Source organism: Pinus tabuliformis, chromosome 9 (genome assembly GCF_031772625.1).
Source record: "Pinus tabuliformis cultivar Carrire ecotype Pingquan chromosome 9, CPIR1, whole genome shotgun sequence".
Taxonomy (NCBI): Eukaryota; Viridiplantae; Streptophyta; class Pinopsida; order Pinales; family Pinaceae; genus Pinus; species Pinus tabuliformis.
Genome location: NC_142307.1, coordinates 1,721,245,791 through 1,721,258,580, shown reverse-complemented (window position 1 = coordinate 1,721,258,580; position 12,790 = coordinate 1,721,245,791).

Genomic DNA, 12,790 nt, shown 5'->3' with positions numbered 1-12,790 from the left:
TTCATTCTCTCCTTGGTATTACCGACACTTGATCCGTGGCTTAACACCCGATTGGTCCATGATCTCTATTTAAAGAGCATGGAGGGTTATTTGTAGGGTGACCATTCATGAGAGAAGATTATGTAAATTTTATTTCTTTTATTAATAAATTCCCTGAAGTGGCCGCGTTGGCTCAGGGTGTGGATTGTTTCCCTCTTTGAGGGTTTAACCACATCAAGAATATTGGTGTATTGATTTGTGATTTGTTTGTGAGCGGTGTCCTTTCGTGTTCTGTCTGAGGAACTTACCCAGTAAATTCCTACACTGGCCATGCAGCTAGCAATCCTTGAAAACCACCACCAGCTGATGACATGCCACTATATCTATGCCAATTGCATCATCCATATACATATCACCCATTTGACATGAAGGCATGGATGAAGGTGGGCTTCCAACAAAAGGGCACTTTAATCGTTTTGCAATTGGTTTCTTATGTTTGTTTGTATTTGGGCATTTGATATGGATTATGGGGTGACCTGGAAGAAGGATGGGCTTTGATCATGATCTTGTTTTCTCACCTTTAATAGGGGATTAATATTCTATCCTAGTCCAGTGGGATCTCCCCAAATGGACTAATGGGTATAGGAGAGGCGCTACTTGGGAAAACCTGATTGAGATAACATAGTTCCATCCCTTCTTATGCCATACTTAACAGTTTCCATCATGCATTACAAGCCCTTATCTCACATCCATTCTTTGAGTTCAATTGATCTTTGATTCTTTGGGATTTCACACCCATACATCCCCATACCTAGGTAGTGCCCAAAACTTTTCCCTAGGAGCTTGATGTAGCTAAAAGAAACAAAAATATCATATCATGGACATAGAAATAAAATCGAAAGAAAAAAATATAAAAATGCAAAACATGGTTGGGACATACAAATTAGCACGTGGGGAAAAGCCTAGCATGAGCTCTATCTCACTCCTTATGGTCTGTAGAAATTTTGAATAATATAACACTTATTCACGGAGATTATCCTGATTATACACTATTTTCGGAATGCATGCATAATACATAACCTCCTCTACGTTGATCATCAATTTGCGGAATTAAAAGAAATCGCATGCGCACATTGAAACATCAATCACTCATATCAACACAGTATGTAATGGGGAAAGCATACAACTGAAAACCCCCAACTATCTGTATATTATAATGATAGAGAACATGTAACAATACATAGTACAATACTCCTCACAAGTACTCAGTACTATCTCCACCTGCTACACACAAACTAGCTCAGATCTGAACAAGTCACGGGCTCAAATATCCTCCGTTGTTTGCCTGCCTCTACTGCACAATCCAAGTTGAGAATAGATCTGATCCAAGTTCGAATTCCCTTGGCTTGTACTGCGCAATCCTCATTGGCAATCTCAATCAATGATTGTGCAAATCTCATGCACAGCTATAGTAACAATTGATAGTAGTCTCACCCTTTCACCCACCTCTAACACTTGTCTCCACTGAACTGTCCATGCACTGAGTTAATTGATGTATTCTTTAGTTGATTTATGAGTTAATAATTAGTGAATTAATTAGTAATTAATTCACATCACTCATCACTAGTGTATTTGGCAGTTAGACTAAATACAACTAGTTCAACTAAGTCAAGCTGAACACAACTCCATCAACTCCACCAAACTCAATCACTTGAGTTCTAACCGAAGTCCATCATGCAATAGCTCAACTAACCCATAGGAAAAGCGTATTTCCTTCTGGAAGTTGCATGTGCAACATCCGTGGCTCGAACTGAAGTGCTGCAAGAGGATAAGATAATGTTTATAGTCCAAATATTATTAAGAGCTAATAATATTCGACTGTTCTATTTTTAGACTGGCAGTCTAAAAATAGACTCCGCCCATATGTCTAAAAATAGAAGTCCATATATTTTTACCAACATGACCAATAATCCATAAATAGCATCCTGCAACTCATAGACCATGATCCATATGTCTAAAAATAGACTTTGCGTCAAAAATAGCCTGCGGGCACACTTAGTGAAGGCGACTTCTTTTCACTAAGCTCCATCATATTGTTGCATTTTCAACACTCCCTCTCAACAAGATATGGATTATCGGAAACCCCTATCCTGCCTCTATGGTATTCGAATTTGCTCCTAGTGAGCGCCTTCATCAAGATATCAGCACCCTGATCCTCCGTTGGAATGTATGAAAGTAACATGATTCTCCGTTGCACACAATCTCTGATATGATGGTACCTGATGTCGATGTGCTTGGATCTATCATGAAACACTGGATTAGCCGAGAGTTTAATGCAACTCTGGTTATCACAATAAATCACAGTAGGCTCCAAGTGTGACCCGAACAACCCGACCAGGATCTTCCTCATCCATATAGCCTCGCATGCAGCCAAACATACTGCCATATGCTCGGCCTCTGCTGAACTGAGTGCCATGGATCTCTGCTTCCTGTTGTACCAAGAAACTGCTGTCGACTCGATACTGAAGATCCCTCCAGATGTGCTCTTTCTGTCCGTTGGGCTCCCTGCCTAATCTACATCCATGAAGCCACATAGCTTCACCTCATCCTCCTGTCTGTACCACAATCCATATCCCGATGTGCCTCTGAGATAACACAATACATGCTTGTCTGCCTTCCAGAAGAGCTTGGTTGGCTTAACCATAGCTTGTGAAAGTTGGTTAACAGCATAGCAAATATCGGGTCGTGTATTGACCAGATACATAAGCGACCCCACCAACTGTCGATAAACAGTGGCATCCACTACCTCCGCTGAAGTAGCATCCTCCTTCCTCCAACCTCCAGGAAGAGGAGTATCAACAGGCTTGCAGCCATGCATGTTGAACTTCTTCAGTATCTCCCGGGCATACTTACCCTGAGAAACAAATAGTCCATCACTGCGCTGCCAAATTTCCAATCCCAGGAAATAATGAAGGAGACCCAAGTCCTTCATCTCAAACTCTCTAGCAAGATCCTCCTTGCATAAAAGTATCAACAACTCATCTCCCGTCAAAATCAAATCATCTACATAAAGTACAATGATCAACAACTTACCCTCCACCACAATCTGATATAGGTTAGGATCCACCTCACTCTTGGACAATCCAAGTCCGGTGCAATAACTGTCTATCCGTGTGTACCAAGCACGAGGTGCTTGTTTCAACCCATACAACACTCTCTTGATCCTGCACACATGCGACTCGCTGCTGAAGATATCGAAACCTTCGGGCTACTCTATGTACACCTCCTCCTCAATGACTCTGTTGAGGAATGCAGTCTTGACATCCATCTGATGGATGTGCCACCCCATCTGCGCTGAGAGAGCGAGAATCGTCCGTATGCAAGAATACCTTGTGACAGGTGCAAAGGTCTCCTCATAATCGATCCCCTCTATCTGTGAGAAGCCTCGGGCAACAAATCTTGCCTTGTACTTCTCCACACTCCTGTCAGCTGCTTGCTTCACATTGTAGATCCATCTCGAACCCACCACTGATTTCCCCTCCGGTCTTGGGACAATCTCCAATGCACTGTTTCTGAAAATCGAATCATACTCTTCCACCATGACATCTACCCATGCAGGATCCTCCACAGCTTCCTCAAAAGAGGATGGCTCAGTCACGACACATTTGCTCACAAGAGCCATGTATCCAGTGTACCAATCAGGTGACTGTCTCTGTCTGCGTTGCTGTAGGTGGTCCTACAACCTTCTCTGCATCTTGAGCCAGTCGCTCAGCTTCTGTAGTGCGCTTTCGCCCTCTGATGGTTGGTGCTGCATGAGTGGTCTCTTCCACTCCATGAACTTCATCTTATGGCTGATCCACATCTTGAAGCTCATCATTAGGAACTAATAGCTCCTCATCTGCAAGCAAGTGTGGCTCCCTCTCAAGAGAACACTTCATGGCTTTCTCCTCCTGAAATTTGATATCCCGTCTCACAACAGTCCTGTGACTGTGTGGCAAATACACACGATATTTGTGGCGCGTATCAGTGTACCCCACAAATATCCCAACCTCTACGGTGGGCTCCAGCTTCTTCCTGGCATCCTTCGTCACATGCATGTAAACAGGAGAACCAAAAATCCTCAAATGGGAAATATCAGGCCTCTTACCAGAATAAGCCTCATCGGGTGTAGTCATGCCAAGTATCTTGTGAGGACAACGGTTCTGCATATATACTGCAGTATTGCATGCCTCTGCCCACAAGTGAAGGTGTAGGCCCTGATCATGCAACATCGCCCGTGCAGCACCCACGATCGTTCTGTTCTTCTGCTCAGCAACCCCGTTCTGCTGTGGGTTATGGGGAGCTATGAGCTCTCTTCGAATCCCTTCTGCGCTGCAGAAGTCCTTGAACTCGCCAAAGATGAATTCACCACCATTGTCGCTCCTAAGAGCCTTCACCTTCTTCCCCGATTCCTTCTCGACTAGTGCTTTGAACTCACAGAACTTTGAGTATGTCTTGCTCTTCTTTTGCATGAAGAAGATCCAACACTTTCGAGAGAAATCATCAACAAATATCATATAGTACTTGTGCTTTGCTGTCGAAGCTACTGAGAAAGGCCCACACACGTCTGTGTGAATTCTCTCAAGGATCGTCGTGGCACGACTATCCTTCTCGTGAAAGGTGGCTTTTACAAATTTTCCAAAGTACACCCCTTGCACTGATTTGACTACGCAAGAGTGCCTTTAGGAAGCCCAGTAGAAATCTGTTGCAGTATCTTCAAGGCTCCATGGTGAAGGTGGCCCAATCTCCGGTGCCACAGCTCGCCATCATCCTGGCTCACCAATCCTTCTGCCTTGCATGCCATTGCTGCGTAGCCATCTACATGCAATTGATAAAGGTTCTTGACTCAAACCCCTATCTTCCGAGTTTCTCCAGTTGTCTTACTGCGCAAGAAAGCCTTTCCCTCGCTGAAGACAACATCATATCCCTTGTCTTCTAACATCGCCACAAAGATAAGATTCTTCTTCAATCCTGGAACATGCATCACTTCCTTCAATACAAAGGGTTTACCAGACTCCCTCTCAAAGGAAATGGTACCGATACGGGTTGCACTGTATCTATCATCATCGCCCATCTCGATGTGCACTCCAAGATCTTTCTCATCCAGATCAGAAAACAAATCTCAATCTCCTGTCATGTGAAAAGACGCACCACTGTCCAAGAACCATACCGATCCCATCACACTTGATACCAAGCATGCGATCAGAAAAAAATCCAGCTCAAACTGCGAGGCTAAGGCCTCTCCTGCTGCAGATCCAACAACTTGCTTATTTTTCTTTTTCTGCGAACAATTTGTGGCATAATGTCCGTGTTGGTGACAGTGAAAGCACTTCACCTTGGACATGCCCTGCTTCTTGCCTTTCTCACCGGAATGAGAAGCTTTCTTGTTCTTCCCCTTCTTTGCTTTGGCAGCAAAAGCACAATTTTCTTCATCAGATGCCTTTGATGAAGATCCGTCCCTGGTATTCCGCCTCATCTCCTCTTGCACAAGATCAGACCAAAGTCTCTCCCATCCTGGCAATTTCTCCCGACCATTGACAGAGTCTTATAGGAATGCCAACTCTTCGGAAAACCAAGGAGAGCCAAGCTCACCAAGTCCTCATCATCGACAGTCACCCCCACACTTCCCAGCTCATCTCAGCATTGGGTGAACTTCGTGAGATACTTGGGCATACTATCTCCTTTCTCACACTTAATGTTTCTGAGTTTATCCTTGAGCACCAACTTCCTCTAGCTGCTCTTGCTTTGGAATAAATCTGTCAACGCTTTCCACATCAAGTATGGCGAAGACTTTCCATGCAGGTTGGATACAATGTGATCCTTCACGCCCTCCAACAGAATCCTTCGACACTTTGTTGTCTTCTTTTGCCAAGCCTCAACGTGAGCAGCATCAGTAGGATATGGGACCTCAGCCTCTATGAACTCCTTCAACAAATTGTCATCTAACACCGCCTCCATCCTGTCTTTCCATGCAATATAATTCGAGCTGCTTTCAAGGGCATACTCCAATCGCAATCCGTTGAAAGACATTTCAACTTTGACACCAAGAAAACACTGCTGCAAATTCGAATTCCACCTGCGCAAAACTCAACCGCTTCTGATCTAAAATTCGTGAGAACAAAGTATTTCTCGTACAAAGATTAACTGTATGGGCATTTACCGGATATCTCACCTTCCAAAAGAAGGATGAATCCAGAGGCTACCTGGCCCGATTACAGACTCTGCCTGAAGAAATAAAATGTAATCACTTTCTGAATAATAGATCTGATGATCAACTTCGCTCTGATACCATGTAGAAATTTTGAATAATATAACATTTATTCACAAAGATTATCCTGATTATACACTATTTGCGGAATGCATGCATAATACATAACCTCCTCTACCATTGATCATCAATTTGCAGAATTAAGAAACAATCGCATGCGCACATTGAAACATTAATCGCACATATCAACATAGTATGTAATAGGGAAAGCATACAGCTGAAAACCCCCAACTATCTGTACATTATAATGATAGAGAACATGTAACAATACATAGTACAATACTCCTCACAAGTACTCAATACTATCTCCACCTGCTACACACAAACTAGCTCAAATATGAACAAGTCACAGGTTCAAATCTCCTCCACTGTTTGCCTACCTCTACTGCGCAATCCAAGTTGAGAATGGATCTGATCCAAGTTCGAATTCCCTTGGCTTGTACTGCACAATCCTCATTGGCAATCTCAATCAATGATTGTGCAAATCTCATGCACAGCTATAGTCACAACTGATAGTAGTCTCACCCTTTCACCCACCTCTAACACTTGTCTCCACTGAACTGTCCATGCACTGAGTTAACTGATGTATTCTTTAGTTGATTTATGAGTTAATAATTAGTGAATTAATTAATAATTAATTCACATCACTCATCACTAGTGTATTTGGCAGTTAGACTAAATACAACTAAGTCAAACTGAACACAACTCCATCAACTCCTCAATTAACTCCACCAAACTCAATCACTTGAGTTCTAACTGAAGTCCATCATGCAATAGCTCAACTAACCCATAGGAAAAGCATATTTCCTTCTGGCAGTTGCATGTGCCACATCCGTAGCTCGAACTGAAGTGTTGCAAGAGGATAAGATAATGTTTATAGTCCAAATATTATTAAGAGCTAATAATATTCGACTGTTCTATTTTTAGACTGGCAGTCTAAAAATAAACTCCGCTCATATGTCTAAAAATAAAAGTACATCTATTTTTACCAACATGACCAATCATCCATAAATAGCATCCTGCAACTCATAGACCATGATCCATATGTCTAAAAATAGACATAGTCTAAAAATAGACTTTGTGCCAAAAATAACCTGCGGGCCCACTTAGTGAAGGCGACTTCTTTTCACTAAGCTCCATCATCTTGATGCATTTTCAACATGGCCATCACTTGGTTCTTGAGCACATGTTTCTCTATTACAATCATAAAAGGGAACTCTTGTATGTCCCAACCCCGATGAGTGATAAACTGACTAATCATTAAGGGTAATACAACTGCTATATCATTCAAAGCAAACTCTAACCCTTAAGATAGGAGTAGTAATACAAAGAAAAATCAAGAAAAAGTAAAAGGCACACAAGAGGGTGGAAAGACAAAGGTCGAGTTGGTAACTCATGCATCCACAATTGTTCCCTACTCACATCTATAAACTCAGGATGTGGATCCCCATTGGTCCCCTTGGCCATGTCACTTGGCCATGAAGTCTTCTCCCCTCTATAACATCATTATTATTCACTAACACCTATCATTTGAAGGGTGGAATGAGTAAATGTTACTTTCCCTTAGGGGCTGGAAACACCTAATAGGATTATCCTTTAGCCACTCCTACTTAGGGAGGAAACACCATTGTGAGATCAAGGCCCTGATTTTGGAAGGGAATCCTTATTTGAAGTATTACATAGCCCATTACATTCAAGCTTGGTTCACTTAGATGTGATAATGATTATTGTCTCTAATGATTGGTTTCTTTCACTAGAATCTAACTTGTGATTGTCAGGTGGTTCAACAACCCATGTCTGGGGCACCTCTCCACAGGTACCTAGGCCATCAAAGAAGTGTATTGGAACTAATAGGTGAAGAGTTGAGAGCCTTGGGCCTCCTAGCAACAACAGCACATCACACATCACCCTGGGGACCTCCTGCACCTAGGACGTTCTGCCACTTTGCACTAGATTTGATGATTATTCAAGATGACAAACCTAGATGTGGCATGCCCTCAAGCCGACCTTAGCACCTTATGAGGGATGGAAGTTGATTCAGGGCCCAAATGAGGATGGTCTCACCTTCAGAGACATGGGAGGGCTAGTAGAACCTAGAAATACCTCAATGTTGGAGCAGAGATGAACATTATGAGCAGTTGGAGACCAATGGAGACCACTTTGTGGTGTCCCAACTGTATTTTGGGAACACAAAGAACCATTGAGGTAAGTATGACGACCAACCCTCAAATTATGATTTTTACATGCTATTGCACCACATTTGACACCTCATAGCACTTGGAGATGTCACATGGAACATATTTCATGCATGAAACTAACCCTAGAAGGCTAGTGACTCACATGTGTGGGCCTATTTTATACTTTTGATCAAAAGCTAGTGGGTTGACTTGTAACCCAAGGGTATCTTGTGATCAAACTTGTTTGTAGGGGCTTTTAAGCTAATATTATGAATCATACTCCTCATATAAATAGAGAGTAATTTTCATTTCATTCATCATCACTTGAACTAATTCAACATCTCTTAGAGAATTTTGTCCCTATTGTATCTTTGGAGAGATGTGATCTATGGAGAATTTTGTCTATTGGAGCTATATTCTTGTCTTTAGAGAAGTTATGTTGGATCAATGTTATGCATAAAATATATATAGAAAATAATATAAATAATAATAAATATAAGCAATGATTTAATAACTAATAGTTAGTATTGAAGAGCAATTTTCTATGAACATGACCATTTGTGAAAATTTACCTTTCTAGTTATATAAGTAAACCCTCACCCTCATTTGTAACATCATGTCACTTGTATTCAAACATTCTTACATACAATTATTTTCCCTACAATGGATATTTTTGTCTTCGAAGTATTCTGAAGTACGAACCTTTGTTCATTACATTGGTATCAGAGTTGTTCGATCCTCTGCGCACTCAATCGCTGCACAAAGCTAGTCTAATTCGGCCTTTGGCCATCAATTTTCGTCAACCTTGTTGTCATCATGATCAAAGCATTTCGCTACACAGTTTTGAAGATTCTCCATTTTACCATCAAGCATTTAGCCATTATATATTCAAATAAATAAAAATAAAAAAAAAGATTTTTGTAAAAAAATAAAAGATATAAAAAAATCATAAAAAAATATTATATATATTGGATATTGAAAAAAAAATGTAAAAAATTATATATATGAAAAAAAACCAAATAAAATATATATATATATAGATATAGATATATAAAATATATATATAGATATATAAAATAAAAACTCAAAATAGAGCAACTTACTGGTTGGCCACGGCTGCATTTGTCTAATACCAACGCAGCCTCTAGCCCACCATCGGACGTCCTGAATCACCCCAACCTTCCGCCCTTGCACTGCCACTGCTACCGTCGACTTCGTAAAAGCCTTCCCGTTGTCTCTTTTCTTCGACACAACCACTGCATTGTGGCACGACTGCAACATCTCGTCACAAATCCAGCCACCACCGCCAGTTTGCCGTCAGTTTAATGCATTCCTCTATTGATGGAAGTCAGACATCACGTTGTTTAGGGATTATTAAATGTTGAAATCCAGTGACATTTAAATTGTTGTTGAGACATTTTTGTTGCTTGAAGAAGCAGGGTATCAGTCCATTCCATTTTTACAGTCACGTCCTACCATAAACTTATTAATTTATTTGACGTAACATGGTTTAGGGATTTAAATTAATTTCAAAAAAATAAAAAACTTTTACAAAGTAATTTAAAGAGAAAAAGAAAAATTACAAAAGAAAAACAGGGAACTATATAGAAAGAAGTGGGAGGTTTATTATAAAAAGTAAGGTAAAGTGTATTATAAAGATTTTAATAAAAAGTATAAAGTGAGTATTTTATGAAAGTGTAAAGAGAGTGAAAGAGTAAGGGAAATCTTAATTGAAGTGTTAAAGATGTTGGTAAAAGGAAAAAAGTATTGTATTTAAAAGGAAGTTTCAAATACAATGATCAAGTAAACAAAAAAATTAATATTTAAAGGTTATCAAATAATATTTGGAAAAAAAATGTGAATTATGGATCAAAATAAAATGGAAATTAGTAGCGGAAGATTTTTAGAAACCTCACTCAACTATGCTAAGGTGTTATTTAGAATTAAGGGAACTCTTATATAAAAAGATGCTATTATTTCTATTCCTCTCGGTGAAAGTAAAAATTATATAAACTATAAAATTTAAACCAATTGGTGATTCTTTAGTCAAATAGAATTAAAAAATTAGACTTTTTGGACAAATAATAATACAAAATAATTGATTTATAGTTAAACATTGAAGATTATACTATCACAATTCTTTGTTTAATCCCTATGGAATGATCAAGGTGACACTATTTTGGGATCACCCTGGATGGAAACGTTAGGATCCTTTATCCTAAATACGAAGAAGAAGTTTTTAACATTTTCCTACAAGAAGAAAAAAATAACGCTCCAAGGCATTACGTTGAACCCAGATTCAGTAACACCAAAAAACATACAAGGTATCTCAAAAGTAATTTTTCAAGAAAGTAGAAGGGCGATACAAAATATGAAAATGGAAGTTGACAAAATCACTGCTAACAAAAATGAAGAAGTTTCTTGACTTAAGGACCATACTAAAAAATTACTAACACAAATTAAGAAGTTTAAAAATGACAAGAAATCGTTGGAAAACAAGGTACAACAACTTATTGAGAAGAACTGTTGAAATCTTCAAATGAAGAAATTCAAGTTGAAGAGAATCGAATGAATATTGATCCAGTGAATATGATAACTCAAGAAGAAGACAAGCTAGTTAAAGAAAAAACACACTCAGATGTTGCAGTTTAGATGATGAAAATTCCAAGTGAAGATTTTGTAACCAACTCAACAACATCAAAACTTGAAGTAAATCAGAATATTTCCACACACATGATAAGGGAAAGACAAACCAAAAGAACTCCTTATCTACATCTAAATCACAAGAACAAACATCTCAATCAATCTATGAATCTGTATCACTCAGAACATAAACAACAAACTTATGTTCCAAATAATATTGAAGTTTGCACAATCTAGTCTTGTTATAACAATTCATCACAAGTTTCCAGTAACTACAAGATTACACAGAAGATTGATCTAGGATGGTCAGATCCTTCCTCAGTTCGACAATTTTACTTATCATTCCAAGGATCCTATCATCATGTACCAACAAAGATGACTATTCGAAGAGCTGCAAAAGATACAATTCAAAGAACTACAAAAGATACAAATACATCTCAAGACAAAGGAATAGATGACACGCCTTGTCAGCAATAAGCTTTGAGGACAAACTTTTTGAACAGGAAGACAATGTTATGAATAAAATATATATATATAATAATACAAATAATATAAATAATAATAGACATAAACAATGATTTATTAACTAATAGTTGGTATTGAAGAGGCATGTTCTAAGGACATGACCATTTGTGAAGAGGTACCTACCTAGGTATATAAGTAGACCTTCACCCTCATCTGTAACATCATGTCACTTGTATTCAAATATTCTTACATACAATTACTTGTCCTATAATAGATGTTTTGTCTTCGAAGTATTCTTAAGTACGGACCTTTGTTCGTTACAATCAATTAAATGATTGTACATGCATGTTATCTTGTAAGTGAGCTTCGTTATTGAATAAATTTATGATTTTATGTCTAATGTATAGAATGTATTGATGATCTAGGGTTTTTCTATTACACTATTGTTATTGAAGATAAATTGTATATAATCTAGGTATCTTCATTGCATGCATTACTCATGTATAATATGTGAATAACAATCCCCTTGGTGAATCTTTTAATTAGCTCTCCCAAGTGAATAGTGATCCCTCACAAAGGTAATAGTTAGGTTTTTGTTGCTAGGGAATCAAAATATCCTTACTCCTTTGTAAGGATTAGCAAATATTTAACACCCATAGACTTCATCCACCCAAGGACTAGGCATCGACCTTGTCTAATAGGTGATCAACCTTTATCTTATCCACAAATTCATTTTCACTCTCCTTATCTCTCTATTTTTAGCCCTCTTAGGAACAAGCATACCAACTAAGGCTTGGTGCAAAATTGCATATGAGCAAAAGTTTTGGCATTGGAAGGATTCAACATCAAGAGTAGAAGTGGTTGCCTTAAAATCATTCCCTTTGATGGATAATCTCTCCATTTTTCTCCATAATTTTTCTTTCCCTAGCTATTTTGCCCTAGGAAAAACCCTAGTTTGGTTAAGCTTCAACTTGAGGGCTTCTTGAAGGTTTCATGTGCCTTTGTCTTGCTAGAATACATTGTTGGAAACCTTTTCTTGGTATGTTGACCTGAGGCCACTCCATTTTACACACTATCACTCAAGCCCTAGGTCTAGCGTTCCCTATTTAGGTCTCTCTAAGGGATGCAAATTGCTTCATTTCCATTGTTTGAGCCTTGTACCTAAGTTGAGTCATCCCTTGGAAGCCTATTGTGTCACCTTAAACCTCTAAGCCTAGAA